This window comes from Hibiscus syriacus, unplaced genomic scaffold (genome assembly GCF_006381635.1).
Source record: "Hibiscus syriacus cultivar Baekdansim isolate YM2019G1 unplaced genomic scaffold, ASM638163v2 tig00003518_pilon, whole genome shotgun sequence".
Classification (NCBI taxonomy): Eukaryota; Viridiplantae; Streptophyta; class Magnoliopsida; order Malvales; family Malvaceae; genus Hibiscus; species Hibiscus syriacus.
Window position 1 is genome coordinate 53,203 of NW_024061976.1, and position 21,893 is coordinate 75,095.

At 32.4% G+C, this 21,893-nt stretch overlaps 4 non-coding genes across 4 annotated transcripts; all 4 read left to right on the top strand.

The window, feature by feature from the left end:
- Positions 1 to 7,863: 7,863 nt before the first annotated feature.
- On the top strand, positions 7,864 to 7,936 carry TRNAK-UUU. Its single transcript has one exon. It is a non-coding gene; the product is annotated as a tRNA-Lys (tRNA).
- A 1,389-nt stretch (positions 7,937 to 9,325) lies between these two features.
- TRNAK-UUU lies at positions 9,326 to 9,398 on the top strand. Its single transcript has one exon. It is a non-coding gene; the product is annotated as a tRNA-Lys (tRNA).
- A 9,762-nt stretch (positions 9,399 to 19,160) lies between these two features.
- TRNAK-UUU lies at positions 19,161 to 19,233 on the top strand. Its single transcript has one exon. It is a non-coding gene; the product is annotated as a tRNA-Lys (tRNA).
- Positions 19,234 to 20,091: 858 nt separating this feature from the next.
- On the top strand, positions 20,092 to 20,164 carry TRNAK-UUU. The gene has a single exon. It is a non-coding gene; the product is annotated as a tRNA-Lys (tRNA).
- The last annotated feature ends 1,729 nt before the right edge of the window (positions 20,165 to 21,893 follow it).

Sequence of the window (21,893 nt, forward strand, 5' to 3'; positions counted from 1 at the left end):
TATAAATTATAAAGTGACGTTATGCATAAACGTCATTCATAATATTATTAGGTAACATTTATATTATGTCATTAAAAATTTGACAATATCTCTTTCGTCATATATAGGTTGATTTTAATGTATTATCCGTGACGATATAAATCATCAATAACAAAATTTTACATAATTTAGTGACATAATTAGTTGCCATTGAATATTAATTATATAGTGACATTATATATAAATGCCATCCATGCAACTATTAGGTGATGATATACTACGTTACTAACAATGTACATCATTTGGGGACAAAAGTAATTGTCATTGAATGCAAATTAAACTATGATGTTATCCCTTAGTGGCACTATATATTTAACAATACATGACGATAACACATACATCGTCACTTTTGACATTTAGTGACACACCTAGGGTGATGATTGTCGTGACATTGACTTTTACGTCACAAAATACATCTAGTGACATAAATTGAAGTTTTAGTGACAATAACCTAGATGCCACTAATAAGAAAATTTGTTGTAGTGAATGGAGCACCCGTCATGCGCGATAAACCGGCATCGTTACCTCACGATGCCCAAGAGTTTGCCCTTATTTCATGAACAAACTTGGTTGCCTAGGCAACCAAAATTTGCATTTTTTTCATAAATAAACTATGTTATTTTATTCTGCATTGGTTTTGGTGGCACTTTAAAGAGGGAAATATATCTTCCCTTTATTGTATTTATTTTTAAGTCAAATCAAATATATCATAATTAATACATATCTCTTTTCCCTTCTATTTTGACCATTTTACTCCCAATAAACCATCCATTACCCACTATTTTTCTTTAAAACTACCCGTTTCCTCTTTCTTCTCACCGTTTCCTTATTTTCTTTCAATCTTTTGTTCAACATTTCTTCCATTTGCTTTTACATATTTTGCTCCCGCAATAATCGTTGTCACAGAAACACCATGGCTAGATCCAAGAAAAATCTAAGTGCATCAACATCCTCTAATGTGTCTTCAGGATTTAAGCGTTTCCAAACTGCCGAGGATGAGGTGAATTACAAAACCTACAAAAATAGAAAGTCTATTTAGAGGACAGTTTTGTCTTCCAGGAGGCTATTGAAGAACCCTTCGGACCGGAGGTAATGGAAATAGTACGGAAGCACAAATGGGAGATATTTACCCGGCATCCAAAGGCAGTGGCGCCGGTAATGGTCCGAAAGTTTTACGCTCACTTAGGTGACCCATCCCAATACACTATTTATATGCGAAGGAAATCCATCATGTTTTATCCTTCAACCCTAAATTGATACTTCAAGTTTGGGAAGGTGGAAGATCAACATAAAAAATTCATTGCCGAGGCAGATCGAGAAACATATGATGGTGTATTGGAGGACCTGTGTTTTGGTTGAATAAAGTTTGAAGGGAATGTATCAACCCGTAAGCGTGTGGATCGCTAAGCCCTTAAGCCAGTTACAAAGTTGTCGAATTGTTTCTTGAAAAAAAATATGATGCCTACTTCCCACAACACACTAGTATTGGTGAGGTGATTGATGCTGCTACACTCAATCATCTACAGACGCGCGATTGATGTCTGGGAAACATTTTTTGAGCAAATTCATGATTGTACGAAGATGAACTGAGGTAACCTTCTTTTTCCTAACTTATTATTGCTATGTACAAGAAGAAAAAAGTCCCTTTGGAGCCGTTCGAGAACTTTATCAAGTCAAAGGAATGCATCACCAAAAAGATGGTTCTCGAACTTATAAGGTTCGATGACAATGCTCTACACGAGAGCCTGGAGTGAGGAGCAAAATCGGTTACCGTGGCAAGAATGGCGGCTGTGGTCACATCTACTAGAGAGACGCGAGAGCGGTTAGAGCGTCTAGAACTTCACATGTAGACTTTCTTCAGCTATGTCAAGGCAAGGGATGCACAATTAAATGTTTTCTTCAAGGATTTTCTCCCGATTAGCAATGAAGACCTGTCGCCTTTTTCGAATGAAATAATAAAACACACAACACCTTTAGGTAGTAGTATATTTCATGCTTCGGCACAAAATGTTCCACTCGCGTTCCCCGTGGATGTCCCTCCTCTTGCCACGCATGTCTTCCCTATACATGAAAAAAGCCACGGCTAGACAGATGAATATCTTAGCTCCTCCTCTTCTTCGTCCCAGAACACCCAGGAAACCCCGCAATGTAGCATCCATTACTTGTATATGTTTTCATACACAAGTCACAGGTGTCACATGACTTTTAAAACATTTACTTATTAGTATACCCCTAAAATTTTGTTTTCCTTCAATAAACAAATTCATTTTTATATTATAATAGTAAAAATGTTCGTTAACTTTCAATAGTTAAAATAATCTTAAAGTTATAACATATTACAAAAACCATAAGTCAAATATGTTCCAGAGTATTTTCATAAATCCAATACATGCCATATAATTATAAAAAAATATACATAATTGTCCTACAATTACTGATGAGGCGACCCTTGATTGGCAATGTCAACTGCACTCCTTACTCCGCTCATACTAGTACCTACGCATGAAATAAACACACGCTAAGTAATCACTCAGTGAGGCATAATAACAATGAGGTATATTTTTAGAACATAACCATATCATAACTATCAAAATATAAATTGAATATTACATCTCATTATAATCCACTGGTTTTGTACACAAATGTCGATACGGTAATTCACAAACTTATTATAAATTACTTAAGTTGCACACATAGTGCCAATACAGTAATTCATAAACTTATTATGAATTACTTAGGTTTCACACATAGTGTCAATATGATAATTCATAAACTTATTATGAATTACTTAGGTTGCACATAAAGTGCAATACGGTAATTTCAATATATATATTAAACAAAATGCATCTATGACTATCATAACATATATGTACATAATAAATGCACTCACCAGGTAAGCCTCACTATTATGCCTTACTGATTTCCTACTATTCAAAAACATTATCCTTAGCCTTTTTTTTCTTGACTCAGGAGCTTGATTACGATCTACACAAGCATCCATAATCACATATACAATACAAATGTTAGTTTACTTTCTAACATTTATACAAAATAATAATACTCAAAAGTACTATTATCCTCTAATTCTATTAAAGTTCATCCTAACTTAAAATTTCAGGCTGAATAATATCGGTACCCCTCCTATGGTATTGATACTTATATACTATGGTACCGATACTCCCTTCAGTATCGATACCATTTTTACATTCTAGAATCCATTTCTCAATAATAGTATCGATACCTTCCTATTGGTATCAATACCCCGCCTCAGTATCAATACTACATGCATCAGTATCGATATTGTTCATGGTGTTCATCCTCTTTCCTTAAATTTAACCCTATAGTATCGGTACTGTTCTCCAATACCAGTACCTTTACCCAGATTTTACATATTTCACTTCGATTTTTACCACATTTTCGCCTAATTCTCTTACTTTTATCTACAATCATATCATTAAACTCATCATTAATTGATCCAACTAACTTACATCCATAAATCTTCTTATAACATCTAAAATTCCGAAAGAACACTCAAAACTAAAAATCACACCAATTTACCAAACTTTTTTTAATCACTTCTAAGGCTCCAAATCAACTATTCCCTTCTTTTACAAATAAAAAATTCCTTTAAACTTCCTTAGTTGCCCATATTTCATCAAATCATTTAAAAACCCATTTTATTAAATCTCAAATAAATCCTTCATCTCTTAGTTTTAATCCTCCTTGAACTTTCCTTAAGCCACTATATCACTTAACGCATCAAAACTAACCCAAAACTAAAGGAAACCAACTTGAAGGAAATCTTACCTTAGTTATACAGGGCACGGGACGACGGGAAGAAGAAGGAGAGTAGAGAACTATTTTCCCAAACTTATCCTCTTTTTACCTTTTTTAACCCTTAATAAAATGAATATTAAATTCATTTCCTTCTAAAAGACCATAATGCACCTCTATTTATACCATTCTTACTAATAGGTCTTAAACATAATTTCTTAAATAAATCCTTGTACTTTTCAATATTTTCAAATTAACCCACCAATTTTTGAATCCTTTCACTATGGTCACCGACCCGATATATATGGTATTATACGCCAGTATTCTTTGATGATCATGATTTCATTATGGTCCCTGACCAGCCCACAACTGAACAAATATCTAATCAACCCCCGGATATACCATACTAGTTCATGACCATGAAGAAGGCCACTCTCACGACACTCCTACGGAACCCACCAACACCGAGGAAAGGCCATCACTAACTAGTGCCCCGAGCACAAGCCGTCGTATCAAGAAAACAGTTGGTCGTATTACTAAGACATCTCCCTCTTCGCTTTCTTCAGGAGATACTGGATTCGAAAACCCCTCATCTCAAAAGATGCAGAACACGCGCGTCCAGTCTAGCCTCCCCACCACAATGAGGTAATCTTCTATTGCATTTGCGTTATCATTTTAGAGTAATTTTCATTTACATTTGCATTCCTTATCATGCATTGATGACAATGCATCCCTCAAGTTTCAGGGAGGTGTTATACTCCGTACTTAGTTTTAGTTGTTGTGAGAATAATTGGTTGAAATATAGGTTTTCATGGCATGCATTTTATTAGGATAAGTGTTGGAAAAAAACTGATGATGCTCGATGATGAAAGCAAATTTTATTACCTAGGCCAGAATTATTTTACACAACTGTTGAAGGCTAGAACTGACCCTAGGACTTTAATTTTTGTGATTTTCTAAAAACACGATTGTATGTTTTCTCTATGTAAAGTGTTTATAAAAATCTTAGGAAAAAACTTTTTGTTAGTCATGACATTATTTGTTTAAAATGCTAAATTGAACTCCTTGTTGTTTTGAATTGTGTTGAATAGTAAATAACTACCTTGGCATAACTATAGAGGGATACTCCTCTATGCGATGGCAAGACCTGGAAAAATCCCTTAAATAAATGGTTGCCTCGACATATGAGTGAATTAAAATAGTCACATAATTACTCTGTCTAATTAGTTTAGGGGTGGAAGGTATGCTCTCTTTCACCTAAAATGTGGGATGGTAGTTGTGATGAGTTGACTCCCCTGTTTGTGTGCTAAAAAAAAGGTTGGAGACACATGTTAAATAAATAGGAGCAAAAACTAGGCTTGATAAATAAATTAATACCTTGGCAAAACAAATGTACTTACTTTGGAATTTTCTAATCACATTAAGGCATAGATTGCTATACAATCACACACACACTTACAAAGAACTTGACTTAGGAAATGAACTTGACTTCTCGTACAATCTACCATGTTGAAGCTAAATTTTTTACTAAGGGCTGAAATTTTAAACCACATGAATGTCCTAACATGTTTTCTTTGCCATGGGAATTTATTGCTCTACTACTTATTATCTATTGCTTGAGGACAAGCAATAGCTTAAGTTTGGAGGTTTGATAACTCCGTACAAAGACTATGTTTTCTTTCTTTTTAATTAAGTTATTGCATGTCTAAAAGATGTTGTCATAGCATTTTAGTTGCATTTAAGTCATATTTCCATGTGGTGGATAAGTTTTACCTAGGAAAATTTTATTTGGCTTAACTGATACTACTGAGGAGGAAGGTTCATTGTTGGTTGTTCTCATGCAGGAAACAACGAAGGAAGAATTTATTTGCCTAAACATCAACTATTTCCAAGGCTAAAGGAACATAAGAAGATGGCAGTGATGAACAGATTTATCTTGTCGAGGCAAGATTTATCTTGTAGATCTGACGTGGCTCAACAACTGCTGACGTTATTTACCCAGCTTCACCCTCACGTACAATCATGCCCTTCATGAAATTGACCACCTCCAGCCGCCTTTTCATTAATAACATGGGCAAGTCAACAAGGGTATTTAGGGAATTTCCAAGGATAAAAAACCCTAAGAGTAAGTAGCTGCAATACCTTATCTTCGACCATTCCCCCATCCTGTCATCCTTAGTTCCCTCTATATTTGAACTTCATCGGAGTAGCAGTTAGGTCATTGAGAGAGGTTAACAGCTGGAGCAGACGTGCTGGTCAGAATGTCACGACAGAGCTCTGTTTGGTAGTGTTTTTCCTTTGTTCTTAATTTTTGATTTACTTGAAAGGGCTTGTACTTAAAGTTTAACTTTGGATGGTATTTTCCACACCATGAACTATTTTACTTAGTGTTGGTTATGGTTTTGATGAATCATTATTTTATGTTTTTGAATGAAGAAGTTTGTTTATACTTAATATTGTTTTGTTCCTCATTTTAATATTTTACCTTGTCACTGTAAGAGCTTAAAGAGATTGCATGGTGCCTAGATAAAATATTCCTAGATTTTGTAAGAACTTTAGAGAGATTATCATTATTCCAGGAATAGATGCCTAAATTCGAGAGAATTAGGGAAGATCTACGTGAACAACGGAACTGGTCCATGATGAGGTTCTAATCTGCATTAGAGATAAGGAGAGGGTTTCATTCGATTAAAAGGGGTAATTACTTGAATAGGATAGTCAACGAATGTAGTTTACGCTGAGGGGTATTACCTCAACAACATTTTGACAAACCAAGTGTTGTAGTTCACGCCGAGTAGTATTGTTGTAGCAACATTCCTTGAATACTCTAGTAATATTGCCGGGCAATTTTAGAATAACTTACCAATTCATTCTAGACATAGGATAATTTTTCATCTTACAAAGCCAATCAAAGTGCTCCGTAAAGAAGTCTGCATGTGTGAGGTTTCTCTGAATATATTAAACTTAACACTCGTATTCACTTTAATAATTTTGATTAGTTTACTTTTACAACTTTTCCTTACCTCGGCTATAATTTTTTACATCACATAATTTTCAATAGTTCTTGCTTAGACAATACTTTTCCATTAGTTTATTTCTCGTAGTATTACTTGTTTTTGTTTCGACAAGAAATTTAGGACTAGTTAGTGATACCTAGTGCCAGCTTCAACAAAACATCAATAATTATCATAAATCCATATTGAGACGATACTCAACTCACTTCTATATTACTTGCATCGATTGTGTACACTTGCACACATTTTCTTGCCTTAGCATTTACGTTTATAAGTGATCAATATGCATTGCCGAAAAGGCAATTGCCGATAAGTTATTGATCTTTTATATTTCTCTAGTGCGATAGTAAAGGGTTCATATTGTTGTTGTTGTTAACATGTACAATTCCATTTTATTTCATGTGTGTAATAGTTACATGCTTAAATACTTAGCATCTTTTAAGTGTTCCAAATTCTTCGTGGAAAATTAGGTTTACTATTCATTGTTTTTCAAGTTAAAAGTGTTGTTGGGATGGTCATTTAAAAGAAGCGCTTTAAATGAATTAGTGTTAGAAAGAGCTTTAAAATATTTTTCTAACAAATTGATATGTTACTTTAAATCGTTTGACATTGTTTACAAAGTATATTATGAAAAATATAAATTTAGAAAATTGAATGGATGTCAGAAAGCGAGAAAATATGTTATCTTAAATTAATTTTTTGAGATATATATATATATATATATATATATATATATATATATATATGTGTGTGTATGTATATGTATATCATAAAGTATGAGGCTAAAATATGAAAATAAATTCTTTCAACATTTCTAAAAGAATTTTTGGGAGGTTTTCTTTTATTCCAAAAGTTATCCGTTAACCTTGTTCTTTACTTCATTTAATCCCAAATGTACAATTAGCTTCAATTTTTTGTGTGAAAAAACATAGAGAAATATTACTTTATTTGTATCTAAATTTCTAAATTACGCTTTATTTGTAATAAATATGGATAAATATTTATGATACATGTAAAACCAAGTTTATAATTGTTAGCTGTCTTAGCTCATATGGTAGAGCGCATGGCTTTTAACCATGTGGTCGTGGGTTTGATTCCCATAGACGACGGAGGTTGAAGGTGCATCCATTGCTATAATAGATATGTATGATTGTTTAGATTTATATTATCTATCTTAAAATAGTTTGATATTGTTTACAAAGTATAGTTTGAAAAAATAAATTTCAAAAATAGAATTGATGTTAGAAAGTGAGAAAATAAGTTACCATAAATTATTTTTCTGAGTATATATATATATATCATAAAGTATGATGCTAAAAGATGAAAACAATTCTTTCAACATTTCTAAAATAATTTTTTGGAGTTATTTTTTATTCAAAAAATTATAAGTTAACCTTGTTCTCTATTTCATTTAATCCCAAACATACAATTAGCTTCAATTTTTGTGTGTGTAAAACATTGAGAAATATTAGTTTACCTGTATCTCATTTTCTAAACAAAACTTTACATATTTTAAATCTGGATAAATATTTACGATAAATGTAAAATTAAGTTTATAATTGTTAGATGTCTTAGCTCGGCTGGTAGAGCGCATGGCTTTTAACCATGTGGTTGTGGGTTCAATTCCCATAGACAGCCGAGGTTGAAGGAGTATCCATTGTTATAATAGATTTGTATGATTGTTTAGATTTATATTATATCTTAAAATAGTTAAGATGTAATTTTTTTTGTTTTCTAAACCTTATTGGTAATGTGCATGACATTTAAACTTGTTCTCTAAGATTTTATTCCCAAAGATGGTGTTGTTGAAAGGGTAATTTTTGATACCTTTTTTATCTTCTATATTTCTCTAGTGCGATAGTAAGGAGTTCATAGTGTTACTTCTGTTAACCTATACAATTTCATTTTATTTCTTGTGTACAACGGCTACATGCTGGAAATATTAGATTCTTTTAAGTGTTCCAAGTTTTTTTCTTGGAAAATTAGGTTTATTTATTCATTGTTTTTCAAGTTAAAAGTGTTGTTGAGATGTTCCTTTAAAATAAACGGTTCAAAAGAAGTAATTTTTGAATGAGCTTTAAAAAATATTCTATCAAATCGTTATTTTACTTTAAATAGTTTGATCTTGTTTACAAAGTATAATATGAAAAAAAAAATTTAGAAAATAGAATTGATGTTAGAAAGTGAGAAAATAAGTTACCTTAAATTATTTTTGTAGGTATATATATATATCATAAAGTATGATGCTAAAAGATGAAAACAATTCTTTCAACATTTCTAAAATAATTTTTTGGAGTTATTTTTTATTCAAAAAATTATAACTTAACCTTGTTTTTTATTTCGTTTAATCCCAAATGTATAATTAGCATCAAATATTTTGTGTGAAAAACATAGAGAAATATTTGTTTACCTGTATCACATTTTCTAAACAATACTTTATAGATTTCAAATATGGATAAATATTTAGGATACGTGCAAAATTAAGTTTATAATTGTTAGTTGTCTTAGCTCAGCTAGTCGAGCGCATGGCTTTTAACCATGTGGTCGTGGGTTCGATTCCCACAGACAGTGGAGGTTGAAGTTGTATCCATTGTTATAATAGATTTGTATTAGATTTATATTATCTAAAAATAGTTAAGATAATTTTTTTTTAGTTTTCTAAACCTTGTTGGTAGTGTGCATGGCATTTAAACTCATTGTCTAAGATTTTATTCCAATAGATATGCGTTGTCGTGAGGGTAATTGTCGATAAGTTTTTTATCTTCTTTATTTCCCTGGTGCGATAGTAAGGGGTTCATAGTGTTGCTTCTGTTAACCTGTACAATTTCATTTTATTTACTGTGTATAACGATTACATGCCGAAAAGATTAGCTTCTTTTAAGTGTTCCAAGTTTTTCATGGAAAATTAGGTTATTTATTCATTGTTTTTCAAGTTAAAAGTGTTGTTGAGATGTGCCTTTAAATGAAGCACTTCAAAAGAAGTACTTTTAGAAAGAGCTTTAAAAAAAATTCTATCAAATTGTTATGTTACTTTAAATAGTTTGATATTGTTTACAAAGTATAATATGAAAAATATAAATTTAGAAAATAGAATTGATGTTAGAAAGTGAGAAAATAAGTCACCTTAAATTATTTTTCTAAGTATATATGTAACCCCCTCAGACCGATGCGGGTAACCCGATCCGATCTGGAGTGTCACATTAGGGCCACCGGAGTGACCCACTATAAAAATAGCAGAAAATTTAAAACTTTTTATCAAAACGTAAACTTATAAAATCATTTATCAATATTCATAAATAAAATAGATTTTCAGACTCGTATATAAAACAAAATATAATTACATGCCCCCTAATTTCATGTACCATACTCTGCAAACAACGCTGGAAACTCCATTACTGAAGTCGATAGTTGCACTGGTACAATTCTTTTAACCTGCAATGTTGAGTAATAGAGTGAGCTTTGGAAAGCTCAGTAATACAGAACTACCAGATGATGCTGAAGAACGTGCATATACAGATAAACATATATTTCCTTATTGGTTCAGATATCTGCAGATTTCTTGGGCTGAGCTGAGGTCCCATTAATATTTCAGGTATTAACAGATAGTATCAGTTCTGATGGGAAATATTTGGGATGTTTAGGTTCAGGAGATCAGAATAGGTTCTCTAGTGTGTTCCCAAAAATCATGTAACTTTTCAGATCTTTTTAAAACACACATATATATATATACCCCCATCCGTCAAGTCCCAAATGTGTAGGTTCCCCAGAACCATACACCCACCGCAAAGTCTAGTAAGGCCCTGAGCACACAGCCGAGGAGCCGGTAAGTAAGGCCCTGAGCACACAGCCGAGGATCCTCCAGGTATACTTCCTCCAACATTACCCCCAAATAAAACATGTTCCGTCCGTAAACGGATATATCAAAAATCAAAACATAATCCAGGTCAAGTATCTGATCAAAATCAGGTCAAGTATCAGATCAAAATCCAGGTCAAGTATCCGATCAGAATCCAGGTCAAGTATCATATCAGAATCCAGGTTAGGTATTATAATAGAAATCAAATCGAAAATCAGGTAAAATATCCAGGTGATTAGGGAACACACCAGAGTTTACATAAATTATTCAGAGGTACTGGATAATCTTAGCAGGTAGAGAAACATGAATCTTCAGTATACCGATAAGATATCAAAATTTAGAATCACTATAGGAAGAGTTCAATAACTAATGAAGTCATCAGTTATTCAGAAATTGACTTGGGCTAATAAGGAAAAAATAAAGATTCAGGACATTTACAGTCTATGTCGATTGATTTCATTATCAAACAACTTCTGATGAATATCTCCCAGAATTAATGCTTATCGACTGGTCAATTCATTGTCCTTACAGGGTATTTACACTTTAATACCACAAATTCTAGTCCATATATAATCTTCAGAATCATCGCTGAATAAATCTTCCAATGTCTTTATTTCATGTTCACGCTTCCACTATATCATGAAATGTTGACGTGTTTGATTATAGTTCAAGACCCATAAGAATATTACATCATGTATGTTCATTAACGTTTCCAGACTCATCCAAATCACTTACTTAATCCTTAGTCCTTGAGGTTACTTAGTTCATTTAGCATTCAAGTCTATTTCAGTTACTACGGGATTTTCCAGAGTAATTCAAACGTTACTGAATTTTAGATATATGTTGTGCTTCCATTCCATTCAATTTGGTCTTTATGGTTGATTTATCGAACAAACGTCTAATTCTTAGTACTGAATGCGATCTAGAGTTGAGTTGAGCTGAATACTTCCAAAATTTATCATCGAGCCAAACTTGAGAAGACGAACACGTATTCCATTAATATCTATGCCATTCAGGTATTGACATAGCTTTAGGGTTGATCTACTCGCTTAAATTACGTTCCATTACTTTTAAAAGTAGTCCAATACCTATGCTTATTTGGATTCCTTAATTAATCTAAGACATTTACTTAGTTTAGGCCATAAGGTTATTTTGGTGTTCAGTTTTATTCTATTCATTTCATAGCTCGAGGATATCCAATTATTCCTGAGCTTGGTGATATTCTTGGGTCATTTCCACTATAGGGGTATTCTGGTTATTCTACAGATCCGATGTATTTCAATAATTCCCTTTTATCCTGTCTTGTTATTTAATACCAATTTATCATCTATTTCAGTCTCTTCGAACAATTCTGATAAAAGAGCACCCCCGATAATTTATTCTTCAAGTATTTATTCGTATCTTGGATATTTTTAGGTCAAATGCCTTCTCATATTTTTACCAACGAAATATCAAGAATTTTTCTTCACTAAGTCAGGATCATAACAATCAAATCCGTACTTAATCGAGTTAAATACGAATCCTCAAAGTACTTTCTCATTCAAGGTCAACTCATACTATTCAACCTCTCAAGGGCATTTTCTTAATTTCATAACCAAATAATTTTGATATTAACTCTTAACGAAAATAATTATAATTTAAAGATCATATGGTTAATTTCTTTTCATAACATTCTCAAATCTTGAAATGATTCCTTAACAGACTTCTAGAATCGTGCATAAACCTTCTTCGGCTTGAAAACCGATTATCCGAATTTCCTAAGCAAACTAGCATTTCTTATGCACATCTGTAGTTTTATCATATCAATATATCCTTTCAAAGTTATAAATCAACTTCCAGGGACAATTCTTGACATATTACAACTTAAGGGTATTTTCGTAATTTTATCCTATCAGAGTATTCTCATAATTTCTCATCAAGTACCATTAACATTTGACCTTTGATGAAATAAATTATAAGATACAGATCCAGGTTGATTTCTTTATTACCAAACACATAACTTGAAATTTAATTCTAACCATCCCTCAATTTCTTATAAAAGTTCTCTGAACCATAATCAATTACCAAATTTCTACTGTATTCGGATCGAGTGTAGAAATTCATTAACTACCCAAATGAGACCAATATTATCTTATTCATGCATTTACCAATATTCACATGTTTCATAAAACATAAAGAGGTAGTAAAGTAGTACCTCGATTTTTTGTGCCATACTGATCAACTATTAAATTCCATTCGAACGCCCTCGATCTTAAAATCATCTTCCAATATTTCCTCAGATCCATATCAACAGAAATTACATCAAAACATAGTTAAATTCTGAAAAACGGATCGAATCGGATGATAAATCAATGAAAAACAGATTACCGGGTTCGAATTTAGTGAAACAGACTTCGGATTCGGATTCAGGATGTCGAAAGTATAAAATATGACTTTTCAAAAATCTTGAATTTCCTGTTAAAGTCAAAGGCAACGGGTTTGACTGGCAATTTCGAGGCCTTTAGGTCCAAATTTCGAAAAACGGACTGCGGAATCGGATTTGTAACGTCGAAAAACATCACGATAGGTATACTCGGTCAACTACGGTCAACGCCGGACAACAGTCGACCATTTTACACAAATATCACCCTAACAGAAACCAAATTAGCCACATTCTGCAAATATTTACTAAACTAACACCGAAGTTTACACAAATAGCACCCAAACATAAATTAATTACAATATTATCACCCAGACGATTCCCACTCTCTAGAGTGGCGCGTGCGGCGCGTGAACAGTGTTATGGTGTCGGAAAATTCTCGAAAAAATTCCTAAAATTATTTTAAGCGATTTCAAGGCACTTACAAAGATCGATTCACAATTTTGAATGGAAGAGAGCTCGATTTTGAAACGTCAGAAATTTTAACGATCTCACCCCTCCACGCGTTGCGACGACGGAGAAATGGAGAACACCGGTGGACTCGGAACGATGCAAGGAACACGATGGTGCGGGAGGTGTCGTAAACGGATGACCAGATCATCGTAAATCGATGAAAAAACCAACTTAAATCAAGTTATTATCGACGATACTTCCGACTGAAATTAACGACAAACGACGACGATTCACGACGAAAGGTTTGAGGGGTATTGTTCCTTGGTCGACAACAAACACGATTATGGTTTTGGTTCGTCGATCGGAGGTCAAACGGTGAGTAGATCAGAGTTGAAATGAGGGTTGAAGGGAATGGGGAAATGAGAAGTATTATGGAACTGATCGCGGGAAATAGGGTTTATATTCATCATATATAAAAAATGGGTAAACCAAGAGTTTTGTCACTGAACTTCCTACACTTCTTAAAATGATATGTCAACTTTGAAATTTTACAATTTAATCCACTGTTTCTTTCAAAATGTAAATTAAATCCACCACTTTATAATTTCTTAAATTTAGCCCCTAAATTAGGGTGTTATAATTCTCCCTTTCTTAAAAGAATTTCGTCCTCGAAATTCATTCATGTCACATTATTTCAAAAATGAAACTTCCATTAGTTTTTTTATATCTTTCATGCAACTCTTATAGAAATACGGATCATCCACTAATCCTTAACCAATTGAGTATATATTCTTATCAGAACTCTCCCTCAGTCCAAGTAAATAATCAAAACAACTTTATCCTTGTAAAATCAATTCAGCCTTGGTTACTTGAATAGGCTCATAGAGCAACAGCATATCCCAATTTCATTTCTGGAGTTGGGTCAGAATTTCTCAGATGAGTAACTCTCACATGGCTCGTGAGGTACTTTACAGAATTTAGACAAACGTTACTGATATTCCTTTTTGTACAAGTATAGCCTTAACGAATAGAAACTTCGGTTTACTCGTTACAGATAGGGACTCAGCCCTAGAGTTCCGGCTCAGAGAGGTACGATTGTAGTCTAGGGGCATGTATTGATCAGACATATTTTGACATTCGACGGCCGGTCTATCATGAAAAAATTTAACCCAAACCATAGCTCTGATACCGCTAAATGTAACCCCTCAGACCGATGCGGGTAACCCGATCCGATCTGGAGGTCACATTAAGGCCACTGAAGTGACCCACTGTAAAAATAGCAGAAAATTCAAAACTTTTTATCAAAATGTAAACTTATAAAATCATTTATCAGTATTTATAAATAAAATAGATTTTCAGACTCGTATATAAAACAAAATACAATTACATGCCCCCTAATTTCATGTACCATACTCTGCAAACAACGCCGGAAACTCCCTTACTTAAGTCGATAGTTGCACTAGTACAATTCTTTTAACCTGCAATGTTGAGTAATAGAGTGAGCTTTGGAAAGCTCAGTAATACAGAACTACCAGATGATGCTGAAGAACGTGCAGATACAGATAAACATATATTTCCTTATTGGTTCATATATCTACAGATTTCTTTGGCTGAGCTGAGGTCCCATTAATATTTCAGGTATTAACAGATAGTATTCAGTTCTGATGGGAAATATTTGGGATGTTTAGGTTCAGGAGATCAGAATAGGTTCTCTAGTGTGTTCCCAAAAATCATGTAACTTTTCAGATCTTTTTAAAACACATATATATATATACCCCCATCCGTCAAGTCCAAAATGTGTAGGTTCCCCAAAACCATACACCCACCGTCAAGTCTAGTAATGCCCTGAGCACACAGCCGAGGAGCCGGTAAGTAAGGCCCTGAGCACACAGCCGAGGATTCTCCAGGTATACTTCCTCCAACTTTACCCCCAAATAAAACATGTTCCGTCCGTAAACGGATATATCAAAAATCAAAACATAATCCAGGTCAAGTATCTGATCAAAATCCAGGTCAAGTATCATATCAAAATCCAGGTCAAGTATCCGATCAGAATCCAGGTCAAGTATCAGATCAGAATCCAGGTCAGGTATTATAATAGAAATCAAATCAGAAATCAGGTAAAATATCCAGGTGATTAGGGAACACACCATAGTTTACAGAAATTATTCAGAGGTACTGGATAATCTTAGCAGGTAGAGAAACATGAATCTTTAGTATACCGATAAGATATCAAAATTTAGAATCATTATAGGAAGAGTTCAATACTAATGAAATCATCATTTATTCAGAAATTGACTTGGGCTGATAAGGAAAAAATAAAGATTCAGGACATTTACAGTCTATGCCGATTGATTTCATTATCAAACAACTTCTGATGAATATCTCCCAGAATTAATGCTTATCGACTGCTCAATTCATTTTCCTTACAGGGTATTTACACTTTAATACCACAAATTATAGTCCATATATAATCTTCGGAATCATCGATGAATAAATCTTCCAATGTCTTTATTTCATGTTCACGCTTTCACTATATCATGAAATATTGACGTGCTTGATTGTAGTTCAAGACCCATAAGAACATTACATCATGTATGTTCATTAACGTTTCCAGACTCATCCAAATCACTTACTTAATCCTTAGTCCTTGAGGTTACTTAGTTCATTTAGCATTCAAGTCTATTTCAGTTACTACGGGATTTTCCAGAGTAATTCAAACGTTACTGAATTTTAGATATATGTTGTACTTCCGTTCCATTCAATTTGGTCTTCGTGGTTGATTTATCGAACAAATGTCCAATTCTTAGTATTGAATGCGATCTAGAGTTGTGTTGAGTTGAATACTTCCAAAATTTATCATTGAGCCAAACTTGAGAAGACGAACACGTATTCCAGTAATATCTATGCCATTTAGGTATTGACATAGCTTTAGGGTTGATCTACTCACTTAAATTACGTTCCATTACTTTTAAAAGTAGTCCAATACCTATGCTTATTTGGATTCCTTAATTAATCTAAGAAATTTACTTAGTTTAGGCCATAAGGTTATTTTGGTGTTCAGTTTTATTCCATTCATTTCATAGCTCGAGGATATCCAATCATTCCTGAGCTTGGTGATATTCTTGGGTCATTTCCACTATTGGGGTATTCTGGTCATTCTACAGATCCGATGTATTTCAATAATTTCCTTTTATACTGTCTTATTATTTAATACCAATTTATCATCTATTTCAGTCTCTTCGAACAATTCTGATAAAAGAGCACCCCGATAATTTGTTCTTCAAGTATTTACTCGTATCTTGGTTATTTTCAGGTCAAATGCCTTCTCATATTTTTACCAACGAAATATCAAGAATTTTTCTTCACTAAGTCAGGATCTTAAAAATCAAATCCGTACTTAATCGACTTAAATACGAATCCTTAAAGTACTTTCTCATTCAGGGTCAACTCATACTATATAACCTCTCAAGGGCATTTTCTTAATTTCTTAACCAAATAATTTTGATATTAACTCTTAACGAAAATAATTATAATTTAAAGATCATATGGTTAATTTCTTTTCATAACATTCTCAAATCTTGAAATGATTCCTTAATAGACTTCTAGTATCATGCATAAACCCTCTTGGGGTTGAAAACCGATTATCCGAATTTCCTAAGCAAACTAGCATTTCTTATGCACATCTGTAGTTTTATCATATCAATATATCCTTTCAGAGTTATAAATCAACTTCCAGGGACAATTCTTGACATATTACAACTTAAGGGTATTTTTGTAATTTTATCCTATCGGAGTATTCTCATAATTTCTCATCCAAGTACCTTTAACATTTGACCTTTGATGAAATAAATTATAAGATACAGATCTAGGTTGATTTCTTTATTACCAAACACATAACTTGAAATTTAATTTTAACAATCCCTCAATTTCTTATAAAAGTTCTCTGAACCATAATCAGTTACCAAATTTCTACTGTATTCGGATCGAGTGTAGAAATTCATTAACTACCCAAATGAGACCAATATTATCTTATTCATGCATTTACCAATATTCATATGTTCCATAAAGCATAAAGAGGTAGTAAAGTATTACCTCGATTTTCGTGCCATACTGATCAACTATTAAATTCCATTCGAACGCACTCGATCTTAAAATCATCTTCCAATATTTCCTCAGATCCATATCAATAGAAATTACATCAAAACAGAGCTAAATTCTGAAAAACAGATCGAATCGGATGATAAATCAGTGAAAAACAGCTTACCAGGTTCAAATTTGGCGAAACGGACTTTGGATTCGGATTCAGGACGTCGAAAGTATAAAATATGACTTTTCGAAAATCTTGAATTTCCGGTTAATGTCAAAGTCAACGGGTTTGACTGGAAATTTCGAGGCCTTCGGGTCCAAATTTCGAAAAACGGATTGCGGAATCGGATTTGGAATGTCAAAAAACATCATGATAGGTATACTCGGTCAAAGTCAAAGGTCGTTTAACGCCGGTCAAAGTTCCGGTCAACGCCGGTCAACAGTCGACCATTTACACAAATATCACCCTAACAGAAATTAATTACCAAATTAGCCACATTCTGCAAATATTTATTAAATTAACAAACGAATTTTACACAAATAGCACCTAAACATAAATTAATTACAAAATTATCACCCAAACGTTTCCCACTCTCGGGGGTGGCGCGTGCGGCACGTGAACAATGTTATGGTGTCGGAAAATTCTCGGAAAAAATCCTAAAAATTATTTTAAGCGATTTCAAGGCACTTACAAAGATCAGTTCACAATTTTGAACGACGGAGAGCTCGATTTCGAAACGTCAGAAATTTTGACAGTCTCACACCTCCACGCGTTGCGACGACGGAGAAATGGAGAACACCGGTGGACTCGGAATGATGCAAGGAACACGATGGTGCGGGAGGTGTCGTGAACGGATGACCAGATCATCATGAATCGACGAAAAAACCAACTGAAATCGAGTTATTATCGGTGATACTTCCGACTGAAATTAACGACAAACGGCGATGATTCAAGACGAAAGGTTTGAGGGGTATTATTCCTCGGTCGACAACAAACACGATGGTAGTTTCAGTTTGTCGATCGGAGGTCGAACGGCGAGTAGATTGGAGTTGAAAAAAGGGTTGAGGGGAATGGGAAAATGAGAAGTATTATGGGAAAATGAGAAGTATTATGGGAACTTATCGTCGAAATGGGGTTTATATTCATCCTATATAAAAAATGGGTAAACCAAGAGTTTAGTCATTGAACTTCCTGCACTTTTTAAAACGGTCTGCCAACTTTGAAATTTTACAATTTAATCCACTTTATAATTTCTTAAATTTAGCCCCTAAATTGGGGTGTTATAATATATATATATATATATATATATCATAAAGTATGATGCTAAAAGATGAAAACAATTCTTTCAACATTTCTAAAATAATTTTTTTGGAGTTATTTTTTATTCAAAAAATTATAAGTTAACCTTGTTCTTTATTTCATTTAATCCCAAACGTACAATTAACTTCAATTTATTTGTGTGAAAATATTGAGAAATATTAGTTTACCTATATCTCATTTTCTAAACAATACTTTACAGATTTTAAATTTGGATAAATATTTACGATACATGTAAAATTAAGTTTATAATAGTTAGATGTCTTAGCTCAGCTGGTAGAGCGCATAGCTTTTAACCATGTGGTTGTGGGTTCAATTCCCACAGACAGCTGAGGTTGAGGGTGTATCCATTGTTATAATTGATTTGTATGATTGTTTACATTTATATTATCTTAAAATAGTTAAGATGTAATTTTTTTTTTGTTTTCTAAACCTTATTGGTAATGTGCATGAAATCTAAACTTGTTCTCTAAGATTTTATTCACATAGATGAGTTGTTGAAAGGGTAATTGTTGATAAGTTTTTTATCTTCTATATTTCTCTAGTGTGATAGTAAGGGGTTCATAGTGTTCGTTCTGTTAACCTATACAATTTCATTTTATTTCTTGTGTGTAACGGCTACATGCTGAAAAGATTAGATTCTTTTAAGTGTTCCAAGTTTTTTTTCTTGGAAAATTAGGTTTATTTATTCATTTTTTCAAGTTAAAAGTGTTGTTGAGATGTTCCTTTAAAAGAAATGCTTCAAAAGATGTAGTTTTAGAAAGAGCTTTAAAAAATATTTTATCAAATTGTTATGTGACTTTAAATAGTTTGATCTTGTTTACAAAGTATAATATGAAAAATATAAATTTAGAAAATAGAATTGATGTTAGAAAGTGAGAAAATAAGTTACCTTAAATTATTTTTATGAGTATATATGTATATCATACAGTATGAGGATAAAATATGAAAACAAATCTTTTAACATTTCTAAAATAATTTTTGGGTGTTATATTTTATTCAAAAAGTTATCGATTAACCTTGTTCTTTATTTCATTTAATCCTAAATGTACAATTAGTATCAATTTCTTTTGTGAAAAACATAGAAAAATATATGTTTACTTGTATTACATTTTCTAAACAATACTTTATAGATTTTAAATATGGATAAATATTTACGATACGTGTAAAATTAAGTTTATAATTGTTAGTTGTCTTAGCTCAGCTGGTCGAGCGCATGGCTTTTAACCATGTGGTCGTGGGTTCGATTCCCACAGACAGTGGAGGTTGAAGTTGTATTTATTGTTATAATAGATTTGTATGATTGTTTAGATTTATATTATCTAAAAATAGTTAACATAATTTTTTTTTTAGTTTTCTAAACCTTGTTGGTAGTGTGCATGACATTTAAACTCGTTGTCTAAGATTTTATTCCAATAGATATGTGGTCGTGAAGGTAATTGGCGATAAGTTGTTTATCTTCTATATTTCTCTGGTGCGATAGTAAGGGGTTCATATTGTTGCTTCTGTTAACCTGTACAATTTCATTTTATTTCCTGTGTGTAACGATTACATGCCAGAAAGATTAGCTTGTTTTAAGTGTTCCAAGTTTTTTCGTGGAAAATTAGGTCTATTTATTCAATGTTTTCAAGTTAAAATTGTTGTTGAGATGTGCCTTTAAAAGAAACGCTTCAAAAGAAGTACTTTTAGAAAGAGCTTTAAAAATATTTTTTCTATCAGATTGTTATGTTACTTTAAATAGTTTGATATTGTTTACAAAGTGTATTATGAAAAATATAAATTTAGAAAATAGAATTGATGTTATAAAGTCAGAAAATAAGTTACCTTAAATTATTTTTCTGTGTATATATGTATATCATACAGTATGAGGATAAAATATGAAAACAAATCTTTTAACATTTCTAAAATAATTTTTAGGAGTTATTTTTTATTCAAAAAGTTATAAGTTAACCTTGGTCTTTATTTCATTTAATATGAAATAATATTTTCATGGAAAATTAGGTTTATTTATTCATTGTTTTTCAAGTTAAAAGTGTTGTTGAGATGTGCCTTTAAATGAAGCGCTTCAAAAGAAGAACTTTTAGAAAGAGCTTTAAAAATATTTTTTCTATCAGATTGTTATGTTACTTTAAATAGTTTGATATTGTTTACAAAGTATATTATGAAAAATATAAATTTAGAAAATAGAATTGATGTTAGAAAGTGAGAAAATAAGTTACCTTAAATTATTTTCCTGAATATATATATATATTTATATCATAAAGTAAGAGGCTAAAATACTAAAGCAATTCTTTCAACATTTCTAAAATACTTTTTTGGAGGTATTTTTTATTCCAAAAGTTAACCGTTAACCTTGTTCTTAACTTCATTTATTCACAAATGTACAATTACCTTTATTTATTTATTTTTTTGAAAAACATAAAGAAACATTAGTTTACTTGTATCTCAATTTCTAAATTATGCTTTATAAATTATAAATAATAAATATGGATAAATATTTACGATATGTGTAAAATCAATTTTATAATTGTTAGCTATCTTAGCTACTCTGGTAGAGCGTATGACTTTTAACCATGTTGTCGTGGGTTCGATTCCCACAAACGACGGAGGGTGAAGGTGTATCCATTGCTATAATAGATATGTATCATTGTTTTGGATTATATTGTCTTAAAATAGTTAAGATGTATTTTTTATAAACCTTGTTAGTAGTGTGCATGCCCTTTAATCTTGTTGTCTAAGAGTTTATTCCAATAGGTATGTGTTGTAGAAAGGGCAATTGCCGATAAGTTGTCATCTTCTATTTTTCTGAAGCGCAATAGTAAAGGGTTCATAGTGTTGCTTCTGTTAACCTGTACAATTCCATTTTATTTCTTATGTGTAATGGTTTCATGCTGAAAATATTAGTATCTTTTAAGTTTTCCAAGTTATCAGTGTTTTTTATTCAAAAAGTTATGGGTTAACCTTGTTCTTTATTTGATTTAATCCCAAATG